The 18,425-nt window shown below is 42.1% G+C and overlaps 1 protein-coding gene and 1 pseudogene across 2 annotated transcripts in view; one reads left to right on the top strand and one right to left on the bottom strand.

The window, feature by feature from the left end:
• The window catches only part of HIP1 (huntingtin interacting protein 1), a 158,010-nt gene that overhangs the window by 110,997 nt on the left and 28,588 nt on the right, over nucleotides 1-18,425 (bottom strand). The window lies entirely within an intron of this gene.
• LOC121486364 lies at nucleotides 1,282-1,882 on the top strand (annotated as a pseudogene).

The following is an 18,425-nucleotide window of genomic DNA, read 5'->3' on the forward strand; positions in this document are numbered from 1 at the left end:
CTGCTTGCCCAAAGCTACTTGAGGCTTCTAGGCATCCTCTGCCCATAATCGCTCATAATCCTTTCTGGACCAAACCCAAAGGCAGATCCAATCTTCTAAAATGCCCACCTTGTGCCCATATCCCTTCTTCCCTCTCTTCTCAATGGTGGGAAGTATCCCTCTTACTGCAGAGGCCAGCCTCTCCAAAAAAGTCCTGTCCTGGGGCCTTCCCCAGCTTTAAAGACATCAATCCCCTTGGGCCTTAGAGCAACATCAACTCATTACTGGACTAGACTGCAGCAATTTCCCAGGCCTGCTCTTGGGCAACCATCCTCTTTCCCTATATGCAGTCAGAATGATAATTTTTTTTAAGTAGAGATATAATTCAATACCATAGCATTCAGCATTTTACATACCCATCAGCAAAGTATGAGAGTTCTAATTTACTTGAGGGGAACATCAGGCCCTTTAAAACACCTTTGTTCCCTCCTAAGAGTTTTATATGATTAGCTCTGACATTTATGTCATTGGTCCTTTTGGAGTTCAATTTTATAAATGGTGTGAGGTAGGGGTTCAACTTCATATTTTGCATATGGATATCCAGTTGTCCAGCACCATATGTTGACTAGAGTCTTCTTTCCCCATTGAATGGTCTTGGCACTCTAGTCAAAAATAAACTGACCACAGATATATGGATTTCTTTCTGGAAGCTCAATTCTATCCCACTGACCTATATGTCTATCCTTATGCTAGGACCACACTATCTTGATTACTGTAGCTTTGCAGAAAGTTTTGAAATTGGGAAAAATGACTCCATTCATTTTATTCTTCTTTTTCAAAATTGTTTTGGTCATTTGGTGTCGTTTGGATTTCCATATATATTTCATCAGCTTGTCTCTTCCTGTAAAAAGGCAGTTGAAATTTTAATAGGGATTGCACCGAATCTGTAGACCAATTAGGGGAGTATTGCCTTGTTAACAAAATTAGATCTCTGACTCATGAACATAAGATGTCTCTCCTTTATTTGGGTGTTCTTTAATTTCTTTCAACAATGTTTTATAATTTTCAGTGTACACATCTCGCTCATCTTTGGTTAAACCTTTTCCTAAGTATTTTATTATTTTTGATTATATTATAAATGGAATTATATTCTTAATTTCATTCTTGGATTTTTCATAGCTAGCATATAGAACTACAACTGATTTTTAAAATATTGATATTGTACCCTGAAACATTGGTTGGCTCACTTATTAGTTTAATAGTTGTTGTTGGATATATATATATATATATATATATATATATATATCTGATGATCCAGCACCCTTTGACATTCAAGCTGAGATAACACTGAAGACAAACTTTTTTGCCACAAGAAATGTCTGCAATGAATTGCTGCCAATAATAAAACTTCATGGCAGGGTGGTGAATATCAGCAGTTTAGAGAGTTCAAAGGCTCTTGAAAATTGCAGCGCAGATCTACAGAAGAAGTTCCAATGCAAGACGCTCACAGAGGAGGACCTGGTGGACCTCATGAAGAAGTTTGTGGAGGATATAAGCAATGAAGTGCATGAGAGGGAAGTCTGGCCCAACTCAGCTTATGGGATGTCTAAGCTGGGGGTCATGGTCTTATCAAGAATCCTGGCCCAGTGTCTGGATGAGAAGAGGAAAGCTGACAGGATTCTATTGAAGGCATGCTGCCCAGGGTAGGTGAAGACGGACATGGGTGGGCCTTATGGCCCCAGGACTGTGGAGGAGGGAGCCAAGACGCCTGTCTACTTGGCTCTCCTGTCTCCAGATGCTACTGAGCCTCATGGCCAGCTAGTCCATGACAAAGTCGTCCTAAACTGGTGAATGTCTGCTTTGGTGCTTAATGCTTAATAAATGTTTGTGGGCTGAATGAATGAATGAATGAAAAAAAAATTCTGCTGGGTGGGGGGAAAAGAAGGTCATTTCTTTCTCATCAACCTCTGAGAGGTGGCAGCCGATGGCAGTTATATATATATATATATAACTTAAATAAGTATATTGTACTTAAATATATATAAATCTATCTATATAGAGATATAGATTAGATAGATAGATGATGGATAGATAGATAGATAGATAGATAGATAGATAGATAGATAGATAATCATGTCATCAACCAATAGAGTTTTACTTCCTCTTTGCTAATCTGGATGCCCTTTATTTCTTTTTCTTGCCTAACTGCTCTCATGAGAATTTCCATCCAGTAAAATCCTATAGAGAAGAAGTAAGAACAGACATCCTTGTTTTGTTCCTGATCTTAGGGAAGAAAACTTTCAATCTTTTAACTATTAAATATGATGTTAACTGTGAGTTTTGTTTTGTTTTGTTTTGTTTTGTTTTGTTTTGTTTGTAGATGCCCTTCATCAGGCTGAGGAATATCTTAATTTCTCTTTCATTTTTGAAGTACACATTTACCAAACGTAAAATTCTTGGTTGGGCAGGGTTCTTTCCTTCCTTTCATCACTCTGAATATGTCCTCCCTCTGCCTTCTGTTTTATTTTTAATGGGAAATCAGCTGTTAATCTTATTGAAGATCCCCTGTACATGATGAGTCACTTTTGTGGTTATGATGTGTCCAGGTGTGGATCTCTTTGAATTTATCCTCCTTGGAGTTTGCTGAGTTTCTGGAATGTGGAATGAATGGGTTTTTTTCATTAAGTTGGCCTGTTTTCAGTCATTATTTCATCAAATATCTCAACTGAGATATGTGAGACTCTATGTGAGACTTCATTTTCATTTATTTTCTAAAATTTTTCAGTTTAAATTCAATTAGCCAAAATATAGTACATCATTAGTTTCAGATGTAGTGTTCAATAATTTATCAGTTGCATTAAATAGGGCACATGATGTGATAAGCACTGAGTGTTATACACAACTGATAAATTATCATACTTTCATTTAGATATGGTTTCCTTTAGCTCTTTGTACATATTTAAAACAGCAGACCTAAGGGCGCTTAAGTGGTTTAGTCAGCTAAGCGTCTGCCTTTGCTCAGGTTGTATCTCAGGTCCTGGCATGGAGCCCTTCCCCCTACCATTGGTTCTGTGCTCAGCAGGGAGTCTACTTCTCCCTCTCTCTCTGTCCCTCCCCTCACTCATGCTTGCTCTTGCTCTCTCTCAAATAAATAAATAAAATTAAAAAAAAAATAAAATAGCATATCTAAAGTATTTGTTTAGCAATTCCAGTGTCTGGGCTTTCTTGGGAACAGTTTATCAATTGCTTCCCCCCCCACCACATATACAGATTGTATTTTCTTAGAGTTTCTTTGCATGTTTCATAATTTTTGTTGAACACTGCACATTTCAAATAATATAATGTAGCAACTCTGGAAGCCAGCTTTCACCCCTTCATAGGGTTTGTCATTGTTGCTGCTTAATGTGGTGGGTGGTTGTTTGGTGACCTTCCTGAACTAATTCTGCAAAGTCTGTATTCTAGGTCATGTGTGATCACTGAAGCCTTTGCTCAGTTAACTTACCGGTCAGCTAATGATTAGACAGAGATTTCCTTAACCTCCTAGAACCAATAAATCTCCCCCTTTCACTGAGGGGTTCTGTTTGCATGTTGGGGCATGCCTTCAACACAGGGCCAGGGAGTGTATACCTCGGTCCACCTTTCACATCCTGCTTGTGCATAACTTCAATGTCAGAGGTGAGAGATTACTGCCTTCTCAAGTCTTTTCTGAACATGCACATGATGTTTGGCCAACAAATGTACATGGATTACAGAAACATCAGAGCTTTTAAAAGCTCCAATAAATAAATAAATGCGTGCCTCAATGGACACCTTACTCCTTAGCCTTTCCTTTTAAGCTCTATATTAGTCTATTGTCCACCCCAACTGTTATCCATTGCCTCATGCAGCTATGATGTTAAAATATTCAACAAACATCACTGGGGAGAGGTTTTAAGCACTGGGGATGATTTAATTAAGGTCAAAAAAGGACAAACCTTCCCAGTAAGGTCTTGAAGGGAACCACTAGGTAAGTTAGATGATGACTATTCTACGTGATCTGGCTATTACCTAGCTCTCCAACCTCACCTCCCACCTCCCACCCCAAGGTAGCTGACATTCTTGGCATTTCTTGAACAAGACTGTTCCTGCCCCAGGGCCTTTGCACATACTGTTTTCCTCTGCCTGAAAAGCTCTTTCCTATGATCTCTGCTTGGCTGGCTTCATCACTTCATTACGATCTGCGATTAAACAGTACTTCATCAAACAGGTTTTCTGACCACCCTCTCTAATAAAACCTCCTTCTCACCCAACTCCTAGCACCAACACTAGCTATTTCTCTTTTTGTTTTTTCCTGGTAGTACTTATCACAATCTGCCATGATATCATATACATACTTGCTATTGCCTGATTTCCCTGTTGGAACCTAAGTTCTGTGAAGATGAACTCTAACTAAATTGTATCCCTAGCTCCTAAGACAGTGCCTGGATCTGCTAAAAATGCTTAAAAATGAAGCAGTCTTCTAAGATGGATCCATATTTGTCACCTTAACTAAGGTGGACTATGCTTCCCAGAATTCCCTTCCTCTGTAGTTCCAAATTATCATGGGGTACTTTGCCCAAGATTTGGAAGGCAACCATGAAGGAGCAGCCATGTTCTTCCATACTCAGGAAGTTTGTGCAAGCACCAGGCACCGTTGTAGAGATATACACTGTCACTTGTCTGCTGGGTCAACTGGTTGAGATGGAGCAGCAGCCAGGCCTGCTGCTCCCCAAGCTCTAGCTTCACCAACTCCTGGGCCAGGTGCATACAAAGAACACCCATACTCTGCAGATTTTCATTATCAAAGTTGGAAGAAATGTCAGTGAGAAACCAACACAGTTCCAATCCATCCTTGTGGGTTCTAGTTCAATCTCTATGGTTCCAGCTTTTTCTTGTTCCCCTAACCCCACATCACCTGCCTCTTTCCTTCCCAACTGCCTCCCTATGGACTTCAAGATCTAGCACCAGATACAGAGAAAACAACTTCACATAGACAGGGTAATGAATTCTCACAACTATGCAAAGTCAAAAATTTATAACAGACCTCTTATAATCCAAGTGGTTCTGCTTCTCTGATTGAACCCAGCTGATACACTCCTGCCCCCGGTGTCTTGTAACATCAATCGTTAATCTGTTTATCTTCAACTGCTTTTATTTTTTATTTTTAAAAAGATTTTATTTGTTTGTTTGTTTATTTGTTTGAGAGAGAGAGAGAGAGCAAAAGCAGGGGGCAAGGGGCAGGGGGGGAGGGGCAGAAGGAGAGGGAGAAGTAGACTTCCCACTGAGCAGGAAGCCTGATGCAGGGCTCAATCCCAGGCCACCGAGATCATGATCTGAGCTGATGGCAGGCGCTTAACTCACTGAGCCACCTAAGCACCCCCATCTGCTCTTAAACAAAGTTCCCCAACTTAGAAAAAAAACTCTTGTCAACCTGACACATTTCTTCAACTATAGCCCACTTTTCCCTTCCCAAGTCAAACTCTTGAAAGCCCAGCCTTCACTGACAGTCTTCAATTTATAAATTCCTCTAGCTCTTGCTAGATCCACAATACGCTCCATTTGCAAAATCCAAAGAACACATTTTTTTTCCAGTTCCCACCTAACGAAAGCTTGTATTTTGTAGTTGTGTTTTCCGTGGCTTGGCACTTTGAACTCCATGCAACGCTCCACCTTTGGCCTCCGTGGCACCAAGTTTTCCTGGTTTCCCTCCATTCTTCATTTTCCTTTCCCTGGCTGGCTTCTTTCTTTTCCACCTGTGTTAAATGTTGGGGTCTTCCAGACAGACATCTCCCCTTGCCCTTCTGTATTCTCCTTCATTGTTTCCTCAACCTCCATGCCTCCAATTACCACCCAGATGCCAACATAACTTCCATCTCCCCAGCCTCCAGATCTGCTTAGCTATGTCCACAGTGACCTCAGATTCAACATGTCCTAATTCAACATCCCTGATCATCCCTGCAATCTGATGACTCCATCATGCTTCCAGTCGTGGCCAAAGCCAGAATCCTATTAATCCTTGGCTGCGTCTTCTCACATCTCTCCAATGACCAGGTGCTGGCAACTCGGTCTCTTAAATGTCCCCATCCACTCACTTCTCTCCATCCCTATGATCACCACACTCATCCTCCTGACGCCTTGCCCCTGTCCCCATCATCTCATTCTTCACAATGAGGCCTCCCTTTCACCTGTCCTGCGCCTCATTTAAATAACTTTCGGGATTGCAACAGTATACCAGAAGGATCTTTATAAAGTGCAGGTGCAATCATGATACTTCTCTGCCTCCAACCCTTTGAACGTTATCCATTGTCCTTAGGATAAAATTTAACACTCTCAGGACCTTGCACATCTGCTCTGTCTCCTCAGCCCTACTCCTCTAAGCCCTCTATCTCTTCCTTGTCCAATCTGCAGGCACTCCACAGCATTCCTGGAATGAAAGCATTTCTCTACCTTCTGGCTTTTGCATCCTCTGCCTGGAATGATCTTCTTGACCTCTTTTCCCAGCTAATTCCTGCTCTTCCTTCAAATGTTGGCTCGAACCTCCTTGCTTGCTATCCCCAGATTAGAGTACAGCACCTGCTCTTCTTGATGCCATATCACAGCTGTCATGATATATTAAACATCTGTCCACTAGCAGATGCATGAAGATGGCATGTGGTCCTGTCTCATCCGCCCACCATATGTACTACTAGGGCTGGCACCATGGCAATGCTTGCTCATGGCAAGTGATTAACAAATGCTGGTCAAATTAGTAAATTCAAAAGGTTTGAAAACTATCTAGACCAATATCCTCATTTTACAGACAGAAAGGAAAAAAAGAAAAAAAAAATCAAAGGTAGCCCACAAGGAATTTCTATTTCTATTTCCCAGGAGGTAAGAGTTTTAGTTGTTTATGCAGGCCTCTTGACCTTGGAAAGCTTAAGGGGGGGCTGATAGATGGATATGGCTATGTAGATATTCTCTCTCTCTCTCTCTCTCTCTCTCTCTCTCTCTCTCTCTCCCTCTCCTTCTTCCTCTTCCTCTCTCCTAAGCACACAAAAGAGCAAACTATTCTGACCATGTCCTCACCTCCTCCTTGCTAAATGGGTCCCCAGCCTGCTGCCTTAGAGGGATTTTCTTGCTAATCCATTCCTGCTCTGCTGGTCATGCAAGGGCATGGTAGATGGGATGGGGTGTTCTAATTCGAGGACTTTGGGAGAGAGGCTGAAGGATTTCAATTAGCTCCAAGAGACAAACATCAGTCTTCATTACTCATTTTTGAGATTTATGAAGTGGGGCAGCATGGCAAGGGTCCGAGCTGTGTCAAGTGGGGCCACTATCTGGGCCCAACTGTCCTTCCTAGCTTCATTTCCCTTCATATCCCATCCCATATCCCCAAACTCCTGCTGCTCTCCCAAAATTCGACTTTCTTTCATGCCTCTGGGGCTTTCTGTATGATGTTTTCTTCACTATTTTTCTCTTCTGCCCTCGGCTGTAAAACTTCTTCAACCAGAGCTCATGGGTTACCTCCTCTGTAAGCTTATCCTCTCCACATAGAAAGAGTCCTGTACTTCCCTCCGAGCACCACTAGAGCATTACTTCATACCTCAGCTAGTACACTCACTCTAGCTGGTGATGTCTCTGTCTTCTCCACGAAATCGCAGGCAAAGCGGGGGTCTTCCTGCACCCTGGACCCACCCTGGTGCCTGCCCACACTACTGGGTGCCCCGCTGCGTCACAATCCCGTGAGGTACTGTCTGCAAATGCACCAGGGTTTCCTTCCTTCAGGCAGGGCAGGAGCTTGCAGAACTTTCTGTAACCAGAAAGTGAGATCTGCCCTACCACCACACAAACCAAAGGCCCTCAGCCTCAGCATGACATGAGTTGGCCAAGCATGAGGGACCCCAGGGAGTCTAGGCTCCAGAGGGGAGCCCACTGTGATGTATGTGCAGGAGTGGGGGCAGAGGAGCTCTTAGCAGAGACCCTAGAGGAGTGAGTCACTGGAAGGCAGCCAAGTGTGGCCAGATGAGAGGGAGCTGGGTTAAGGAGAGATCTGCCTGGCCACTCCTCTGGATGAGGACACCCATGATACAAAGCTCCACCTGTCAGGCCCTCCACGCAGTTCCTCCGCCTGGTGCTCCCAGGCCTGGCCCCATGCCCGCCACCAGCAGCTGCTTCCTTCCCTCCCTCCATGGGCAGCCTTTGGTCCTCTCCCAGAGACAGCTGTATCACACCACGGGTGGGAGGTAGTGCATCATGGGCCTCCCAGCTCTGGCTTCTAATTGCAACCTTCGAATCACTGGAGCCTCCTCGGGAGCCAGCAGCAGAGAGTAGCTCCATGGCACCTGGGTGTCCCCAATTTGAGTGACAAGAAAAAGTGCTTCCAGGTGATCAAGAGCTCTCTTTGAGGCCCCTTTCATTTTCTCCAAGGTCCCCTGGCTCAGCTCTACACTGTGGCCATGCCCAGGACCCCTGTCCTCCCTCTGCAGAGCCTCCTGGACAGCCTGCAGGCAACCCAGACAGCAAGACAATAAAGCAAACAACCATAGTGAATGCCTAAAGAGAGACACAGAGCAGAATTTTATTTTTTAATTTTTAATTTTATTTTTTATAAAAGCAATATCAACTCAGAAAATTATCTACACATGTATATACACATATATGTATAAACAGATATGTATGTGTATACATACACACACACACACACACACACACACACAAATGTCTAAACAAAGAAAAGTTTGGCTGGCCCTGGCACAGGGTGGTAGTCAATCTCCTTGGAGTACGTTCAGTAACTGTGTCTGTTTCCATGAGGAGCCCATGCCACAAACCATGAGAATAGAGTGAGGACTGGTGACAAAATGAGTACTCAGGTATCCTAGGCCTGGTACTGAGATGTCAAGTGTGTGGGTTGAGACAGGTGCACCAACTGTGGCATCAGGCCACCGGAAAATAGCATTATCCTTTGCTATGCACGTACGGAAGATGGTTTGGAGCCCTGATGGGCATTACGTTTTATTTGACCTTAAATGTAAAGTCCCTGGGGTGAGGGGCTCCTTAAGCTTTGTGTCTTTGGTCTCTCATGAAAAACAGATGCCTGTAAGTGCTTAAGAATAAGTTTTGTACATTTGGCATTTCCCAGCATACCCAGAAAAGAGTACGCTGCACCAGCCCTAATGAAGGCAGAAGGCTTTACTGACCTAATCCAATGGGGACAAGGAGGGCCCAGCAGAAGGCATGGCCTCCACTTTCTGATCATCCCTGTTACCCAGGTGATGAGGTTCTTGGAAAACTATCTACGCTGAGACAGGATGGATAATTGTGCAGGAGCTAAGGAGATGGTATATATATATAGAAAATATTTTAAAAACGTATTTGAGAGAAAGAGTGCATGCACAAGCAGGGGGAAGGGAGCAGAGGGAGAGGGAGAAGCAGACTACTTGCTAAGCAGGGAGTCCAATGCAGGGCTGGATCCCAAGACCATAAGATCATGACCTGAGCAGAAAGCAGATGCTTAACCAAACGAGCCACAAAGGTACCCCAAGGAGATGGTATATTTTTATTATTTAGTATTCCAGATATTGATAATGATATTGATAATTTTTTCCAGATATTTATTATTTAAACCCCCTAAACCCCCCCCCCAGAAATAACATTTTTATTTCCTTCTTTTTCCAATGCTTTTGTTTGATCTTTATTTTTACCAATAAAAATCTTTAAAAATCCCACAGGTGGTTAGGCCATAATCCTGATAAACTTTTAAATACCATGTTTCCCCTGAAGTTTAAGAATGTTACTTGTTAGGTACGCCTGGGTGGCTTGGCAGTTGAGTGTCTTTGAGAGCCTTTGGCTCAGGTCATTACCCCAGAGTCCTGGGATCAAGTCCTGCATCAGGCTCCGTGCATGGAGCCTGCTTCTCCCTCGGCCTATGTTTCTGCCTCTCTCTCTGTGTCTCTCACGAATAAATAAATAAATAAATAAGATCTTTTTAAAAAAGGAATGGTACTTGTTAAAAATAATATAAATATAATTTTATATGACTACATAATATTCCATCCTATGGATATAGTCATTCATTCAACAACTTTTTATTTTATGCCTGCTGTGTGATAGGCATTAATCAAGCACTGGGTGTATCAAAAATTACTCATCTGCCTCCAGCTGAATGCAGAAGCTATTTACAATTTTTCACTATTAAATAACATTGTGAAAAGCATCTTTATTTGTAGGAGGATTTTTGTATTTCAAGTTCTTTTCCTAGGACAGATTCTTAGAAGTTGAATTACTAGGTCAAAGAATAACAAATGAGATTCTGGACATCTTATGCACAACTGCTTTCCAAAAAGTCAGGCCAATTTGTACTTTCTTTATCAGAAGAGTGTCAATTTCATACATCCTGACATTATTCAATTCTGTCACCAGAAAGAAATGTATGAGTACCTTCTTTGATTATTTTGTATTTCTTATTAGTTTTTCTTGTGTTTATGAATTGTTTCCTTCCTTTGCAGGTCAGCTATTCATATCCAGTTATCTACTGGAGCATCTTACTTAGAGGTTTATGTAAGTTCTTTACATAGTGGGGCACTTGGGTGGTTCAGCCTGTTAAGTGCCTTCCTTCTGGTCATGGTCTCAGGGTCCTGGGCTGGAGCCCCATGTTGGGCTCCCTGCTCAGCAGGGAGTTTGTTTCTCCCTCTGCCCTTCCCCCTGCTCATGGTTATGCTCTCTCTCTCAAATAAATAAGATCTTTTTTTTTAAAAGTTCTTTATATAGTAAAATATTTACCCTATCACTTTTAAAAACATATCTCCTTTTTGATAATAGCTATGATTTTTATCCTTTTACTAATTTTAATTTTTAATAAAAATCATCAAAACCACAGATGAATATAGTTTCAAAACTCAAGTGGTAGCACCATCAAGAAAATGAAAAGACAATCACAGAATGGGAGGAAACATTCACAAATCATATGTCTGATCGCAGTCTAGTATCCAGAGTATATAAAGAACTCTTAACAAGTCAGCAACAAAAAGAAAAACAATCCAATTGAGAAATAGGTAAAGGATATGAATAAACATTTCTCTAAAGAAAACAAATTGCTAATATCCACATGAAAAGATACTCAACATCATTAGTCATTAAGGAAATGACAACCAAGACCACTAGGCTGAGCATATTTTATTTAAAAGAGAGAGAGAGAACGAAGAAGAGAGAAAGAAAAGAAAAGAGAAAAAGGAAAAGAAAAGAAAAACAACAGGTGTTGGCAAGGATGTGGAGAAATCAAAACTCTTGTACAGGGCAGCTCCGGTGGCTCAACGGTTTAGCACCACCTTCAACCCAGGGCATGATCCTGGAGACCCAGGATCGAGTCCCACGTCGGGCTCCCTGCATGGAGCCTGCTTCTCCCTCTGCCTGTGTCTCTGCCTCTCTCTCTGTGTGTCTCTCTCATGAATAAATAAATAAAATCTTAAAAAAAAAAAAAAAACTCTTATACATTGCTGGTGGGAATGGAAGATGGTATAGCCACTATGGAAAATAGTTTGAAAATTCCTCAGAAAGTTAAACAGGATTACCATACAACCCAACAATTATACTCCTAGGTATACACACAAATAACTGAAAGTATGTATTCAAACAAATACCTGAACACGAACGTTCATAGCATCACTATTCACAATGGCCAAAAAGTGGAAATAACCCAAATGTCCTTTGGTTAATGAATGAGTAAACAAAGGTGGTGTTATCCACCCAACGGAACATGATTCAGCCATAGAGAGGAATGAAGAAGCATTTACACACGCTACAACATGGACATACCTTGATAACACGATGCTAAGTGAAAGAAGCCAACACAAGAGGTCACACAGTGTATGATTCCAATTATATTAAACTCCCGAAATAGATAAATTTGTGGAGACAGAAAGCGGACTGGTAGTTGCCAAGAGCTGGGGGTTGGGGCAAGGAGACAGGAATGTGACTGCTTACTAAGTTTCCTTTGTGGGGGAGGAAGAAAATGTCTTAGAACTAAAGACAGGCAGTGGTTGCACAATACTTTTAATGTGCTTAATGCCACTGAAATGTACATTTTAAAATGATTAATGAACAGGGCGCCTGGGTGGCTCAGACTCTTGATTCTGGCTCAGGTCATGGTCTCAGAGCCGTGGGATTGAGCCCCATGTTGGGCTCCATGCTCGATGGGGATTCTGCTTGAGGATTTATTCTCTCTCTCTCTCTCTCTCTCTCTCTGTCTCTCTCTCCCCCCTCCTCCCCCCACACATGCATTCTCTCTCTGTAAAATAAATAAATCTTTAAAAAATTAAAAAAATAAAATGGGGGATCCCTGGGTGGTGCAGAGGTTTGGTGCCTGCCTTTGGCCCGGGGCGTGATCCTGGAGACCTGGGATCGAATCCCACGTCGGGCTCCCTGCATGGAGCCTGCTTCTCTCTCTGCCTGTGTCTCTGCCTCTCTCTCTCTATGTGTGTGTGACTATCATGAATAAATAAATAAAATCTTAAAAAAATAAAATAAAATAAAATGGTTAACAGTTTGTTTTTCAAGTGAAAATTTTAAAATATTAAATGGTAAGGACACCTTTTTTTTTTTTTTTTTTTTTTTTTTTTTAATTAGGCTCAATGCTGAGCATGGGGCTTGAACTCACAACCCTGAAATCAAGACCTGAATGGAGGTCAAGTGTTGGATGCTCCATGGTGAATAAAACAACCAGTAGTTACTTGTTTCTCCTTCCACACTTCCAGTTCTACTTCCCAAAAGCAGTCTTGCGTTTACCTCTTTCCCCTTGTAGTAGTTAGCAATAAACTTGATATTTCCAATTATTACAGGTACACTATTTCTTCATTTACTAAATTTAAATGTTACCTGGTGACTTACTATTATGATAGATAAGACACAGTTCCCTTAGATTTCCAACCATCTCTACCTCCTTTTCTTCTCAACACAGACATACAAATATTTCAGTTAAACAATCAGTGCTTGGGATCTCTGGGTGGCACAGCAGTTTGGCGCCTGCCTTTGGCCCCGGGCACGATCCTGGAGACCTGGGATCGAATCCCACATCGGGCTCCCGGTGCATGAAGCCTGCTTCTCCCTCTGCCTATGTCTCTGCCTCTCTCTCTCTCTGTGACTATCATGAATAAATAAAAATTTAAAAAAAATCAGTGCTTAAATTATGACTGTATAAATGTCATTCTGCACAGAGAGAGGTGGGGAATAATGACATTTCCACTCTTGTTCCATTTTTAATTTTTCTTGAAGTTAATAATTCCTTTGTTATTTTATTTGTATAACTTTCTGCATACATGTTCTGAACTTCTCCCAAATAACTCTACTATGGGAGACATTGTGTGGAGTACTTTGTTTCCAGGAGATACCCCTTGGGGCCCTCTGCTGCTCACCTGCACTGGGTCCCCTTTCCCTGTACCTCATGGTGTCCTCTACCTCTCTTATACTGAAGTGCACTGCCCATAAAAAGGAATCACCTGAGTGGCTCAGTCGGTTAAGCAACTGTCTCTTGGTTTTGGTTCAGGTCATGGTCTCAGGGTCCTAAGATGGAGCCCCACATCAGCCCCCCAACCCAGCAGGGAGTCTGCTTCCCCCCCACACTCTCTCCCCTGTCCCTCCCCCCCACTCATGCACTCTCTCTCATGCTCTCTCAAAATAAAAAATAATAATAAGCTTTAAAAAAATCACAGAGATCTCTTTTCTGGCATCCTCAGTTATCTAGAAATAATATGTGTTCTGCTTTCACACTTTATTAGTGATGGGTATGAAATAACACATGGAAAATAATTTTCCTCCAGAATGCCAAAGGCATAACAACACCATCGTCCAGAGTCGCTCTAGAAAAGCTCAATACCATCCCATTCCCATTCCTGTGCCTGACATGTGTTATTCCTCTGGAAAACTGTAGAACCCCCTCATTGACCCTGTTGTCATAAAATTTCACAATGCTGCACCTTGGCGTCACTTTTGTCATTTATTGTGCTGGGTGCTTTGGTCTGCAGATGTGTTCCTTCTACAAGTTTTTTAGCTCCCTCACCTCGGTCGCCTCTGTTTCTCTTTCTGGAACTATTTTTTTACATTGAACCTTCCAGATAGATATTCCATATCCCTAATCTGCTCTGTGTACTTTTCAACTCTTTGTCCTTCTTTGCTACTTTGTGAGAGATTTCTTTGACTTCATTCTCTACTCGAATAAAATTCTGAGTTCACGGACTTCTTGAACTCTATGTGGATACTATCTGGAAGTTTCTGAAGTTTTCTTCTGAACTTGTATTGTCTTTGTTTCTTATAGATAGCTTCCTCCTGGTTGTTTATTTTAGTTCTTTTGTTCATGCAGTCTTTCCTAATATGTCAGATGATCCCTGGTTAGCTGTTTATACTAGCTTCCATGTGGAAGCTCGATTGGTAGAGCTCATCAACTGGCAAATTTCATTTCTGGGAGAGTGGGCAGGGAGTGAGCCCCACACTGGTGCCTCTGGGAGATCTGGCTGTGAAGGGCTTTGTTCTGAGGCCTTGGCTTTCCCCAGAAAACATCTGATCACTGGCCTGGGAGGTAGATATTCTTGGCTCATCTGGATGGAGTGCAAGTTCCAAACTAATCCCCTTGTTTTCAACCCTGGGGTACCCCACCTTCTGCCACATAGAGTCTCTGAGTTAGGACTCAGGACTTCATCTGAGTCCATTTCTCCAATCTGGTTCACAGCTACAGTATAAATGCCTGTTTGATAGATGCAACAGAGGGGAGTGGAAGGACCAGTTCTTACAGACTGGTACCCTCTCCGCCTGATTTCAGCCCTCCCCTACACCACCCCCACCATGATGACTCCAGCTCAAGCTTGCCTGGGCTCAAGAGACCACATTTGCTCTTGTTAGTATCTCTTTAATTCTTTCCAAAATGTGTTGAAACATCTTATTTGATAATGATCCCGCTCCCATTCTTTGTCCTTGTAGGTCTTTGTCCTTCTTCCTTCCTACTATTGTAGCCAATCTTAGGAAATGGGGGTGTATAACCAATCTGCTACTTCAGATGAAGTCCTTTGTTGTACTTTGACATATGAAGCCTGTTAAGGATCAAATTATGTCCCCTCTGAAAGATATGTTGAAGTCCTAAACCCCCAGTATGTGGCTTTACTTGGAAATAGGGTTGTTGCAGATATTTGTTGAGATGTGGTCCCACTGGAGTAGGGTGAGCCTGTAATCCAATATGACCGGTGTTCTTATAAGAGAGAGACACACGGGGCTCCTCGGGGGCTCAGTCAGTTGAGCAGCCAACTCTTGATTTCAGCTCAGGTCATGATCTTGGGGTCCTGGGATCAAGCCCTACATAGGGCTCCACACTCATTGGGAGTCTATTTAAGATTCCTTCTCTGCCTCTGCCCCTCTCCCCGCTCACATGTGCACACACTCTCTCTCTCTCAAATAAATAAATAAATAAACCTTTAAAAAAAGGCGAGATAGAGAAAGATACACTGGAGAACCCTAAGTGAGGACGGGGACAGAGACTGAAATAATGCACCTACAAGCCACGAACTACCAGCAAACACCAAAAACTAGACGAACCAAGGAAGGATTCTTCCCTACAGGTTTCAGGGGGAGTATGGCCCTGCCAACAGCTTGATTTTGCCATTTTAGCCTCCAGCAAAGTGAGATGATAAATTTTGATTGTTTCAAACCACCCTGTTTATGGTACTTTATTACAAAAGCCCCAGGAAACTAATACAGAGACCTTAACTTTCTCTGAGCACGTAAATCAACGTTTCTTTCACTGTGTTATATTTTACTGCTTTAAAACTCAGTGAGTGGCCCTCTTGTTCCCCAAAAGCTTCCTTCTACATTCTTCAAGGGTTGGGTTTTTTTCTTTTTTAATGGTTTGATTTTCCCCCCTCTCAAATTTAACCTTTTAATCCATCTAGAATTTATCTAGGCATGCAGCCTGAGGTGAGACTCTAAAACACCCTCTTCTCCCTATGAATAGCTAACCAGATGCCTAACCTTGCCTAATTTATCAAAAGATCTTTCCATCCCTGTTGACTTGTGAGGTCCCCTCTGCCATACAATTAATTTACATGTACATAAAAGTATGTTTCTAGGCTATTTATTCTCTTCCACTGATTGCTCATTCTTAAGCCATTAATTACATCAGTTTTAGTCATTAAAATGTGTTTCAATATTTAGCAGGGCAAGTTTCTCCTCAACGCAATCTTTTCCAAAGTTTTTAAGTTACTCTTATTTATTCTTCCAGATAAATCTTAGAAAAAGCTAAGTCCCAAAATAAATCCTCTACTAAGGTTTCAGCTGCAAACAGGAGAAGTATAAATTACACTGGGAAGGGCTGACATTTCTACAAATTCCATAGCTCCCATCCAGAAACAAAGCGGATGTCTCTATTCATTCATCTGCTTTATATCTCTCAGTAAACTTTATGATTTTCAACAGGGGCACCCCATCTAAAATACCCTCCAAGCCACTCCTTATCTTCCATTGTTATAATGAGAACAAGAAAAGCAGCTGAGAAACTTCACTAAGACACCCATTTTGGCAACTGTTCTAAACATTTTTATAAGCATCGTTTCACCAGGGGTGCCTGGGTGGCTCAGTCGGTTCAGCATGTGCCTTCAGAGCAGGTCTTAATCCTGGAGTCTCAGGATCCAGCCCCCGCCCCCCCCCCACCCGGTGCTGGGCTCCCTGCTTAGCGGGGACTCTGCTTCTTCCTCTCCCTCTGCACCCCCCCCACTTGTGTTCTCTCTTGCACGTGCTCACTCTCTCTCTCTCAAATAAATAAAATCTTTCATACCACCTCACACCAGTGAAAATGGGGAAAATTAACAAGGTAGGAAGCCACAAATGTTGGAGAGGATGTGGAGAAAAGGGAACCCTCTTACACTGTTGGTGGGAATGTGAACTGGTGCAGCCACTCTGGAAAACTGTGTGGAGGTTCCTCAAAGAGTTAAAAATAGACCTGCCCTACGACCCAGCAATTGGACTGTTGGGTATTTACCCCAAAGATACAGATGCAGTGAAATGGCAGGACACCTGCACCCCGATGTTTCTAGCAGCAATGTCCACAATAGCCAAACTGTGGAAGGAGCCTCGGTGTCCATTGAAAGATGAATGGACAAAGAAGATGTGGTGTATGTATACAATGGAATATTCCTCAGCCATTAGAAATGACAAATACCCACCATTTGCTTCGACGTGGATGGAACTGGAGGGTATTATGCTGAGTGAAGTAAGTCAATCGGAGAAGGACAAACATTGTATGTTCTCATTCATTTGGGGAATATAAATAATAGTGAAAGGGAATATAAGAGAAGGGAGAAGAAATGTGTGGGAAATATCAGAAAGGGAGACAGAACATAAAAACTCCTAACTCTGGGAAACGAACTAGGGGTGGTGGAAGGGGAGGAGGGCGGGGGGTGGGGGTGAATGGATGACGGGCACTGAGGGGGGCACTGGACGGGATGAGCACTGGGTGTTATTCTGTATGTTGGCAAATTGAACACCAATAAAAAATAAATTTATTATTAAAAAAATTAAAAAATAAAATAAAATATTTAAAAAAAAAGGCATCATCTCACTAAATCCTTGCAACAGTATGAATGACTCCTATTATTTCCACTTCCATATTAAAAACTAAGGCACATGGGGATCATTAGTTCAAAATCATAGCAGGTTTCCAACCCAGGCAATTTTACTCTGGAGCCCATGGTTGTATCTGAAAATATTTTTACTATCCAGCCATAAAAAGGAATAAGGATGCCTTTTTTTTTTAAGATTTTATTTATTTATTCATAGAGACAGAGAGAGAGGCAGAGACACAGGCAGAAGGAGAAGCAGGCACCATACAGAGAGCCCGACGTGGGACTTGATCCCCGGTCTTCAGGATTACGCCCCAGGCTGCAGGCGGCGCTAAACCGCTGCGCCACCAGGGCTGCCCAAGGATGCCTTTTATAGCTAGTATAAAAAGACTGCCCAGATAGTTGGTTAAGTGAAATACAAGATTCTGAACTATCATTTGTAGAAAAAGTGGGGAAGAGGGTCATATTTCAGGATACTCATGTTTGCCTGCACATGAAAATATTTGGAGAGAGGCAACAAGAAATTAGTAAATGAATGGTTCTCTCTTTGGAGTTGAATAAGAATGAGGCACCAGGGGGACAAGGGTGGGAGGGATCTTTTCACTTTTTTTTCCTTTAAAAAATTCTTTTTTAAATCTTTTTTTTTTCATTTTACCTATTCAAAACTTACATACATTTAAATTTTTTAATTTAAAATAAAATGCATACCAGGCACTCAGTAAGTATGATTTAAGTGCACGCCTGGAGAGTTCAGCTTTTTATAAAGGTGTGTTTATGACCTTGCTGTTCAAGTGAATAAGATCTATTTTCTAAGATCCTTTCAAGCTGGCTGCGGTTATGTAGGAAAATATACAATTG

This window comes from Vulpes lagopus, chromosome 3 (genome assembly GCF_018345385.1).
Source record: "Vulpes lagopus strain Blue_001 chromosome 3, ASM1834538v1, whole genome shotgun sequence".
In the NCBI taxonomy this organism is placed as follows: Eukaryota; Metazoa; Chordata; class Mammalia; order Carnivora; family Canidae; genus Vulpes; species Vulpes lagopus.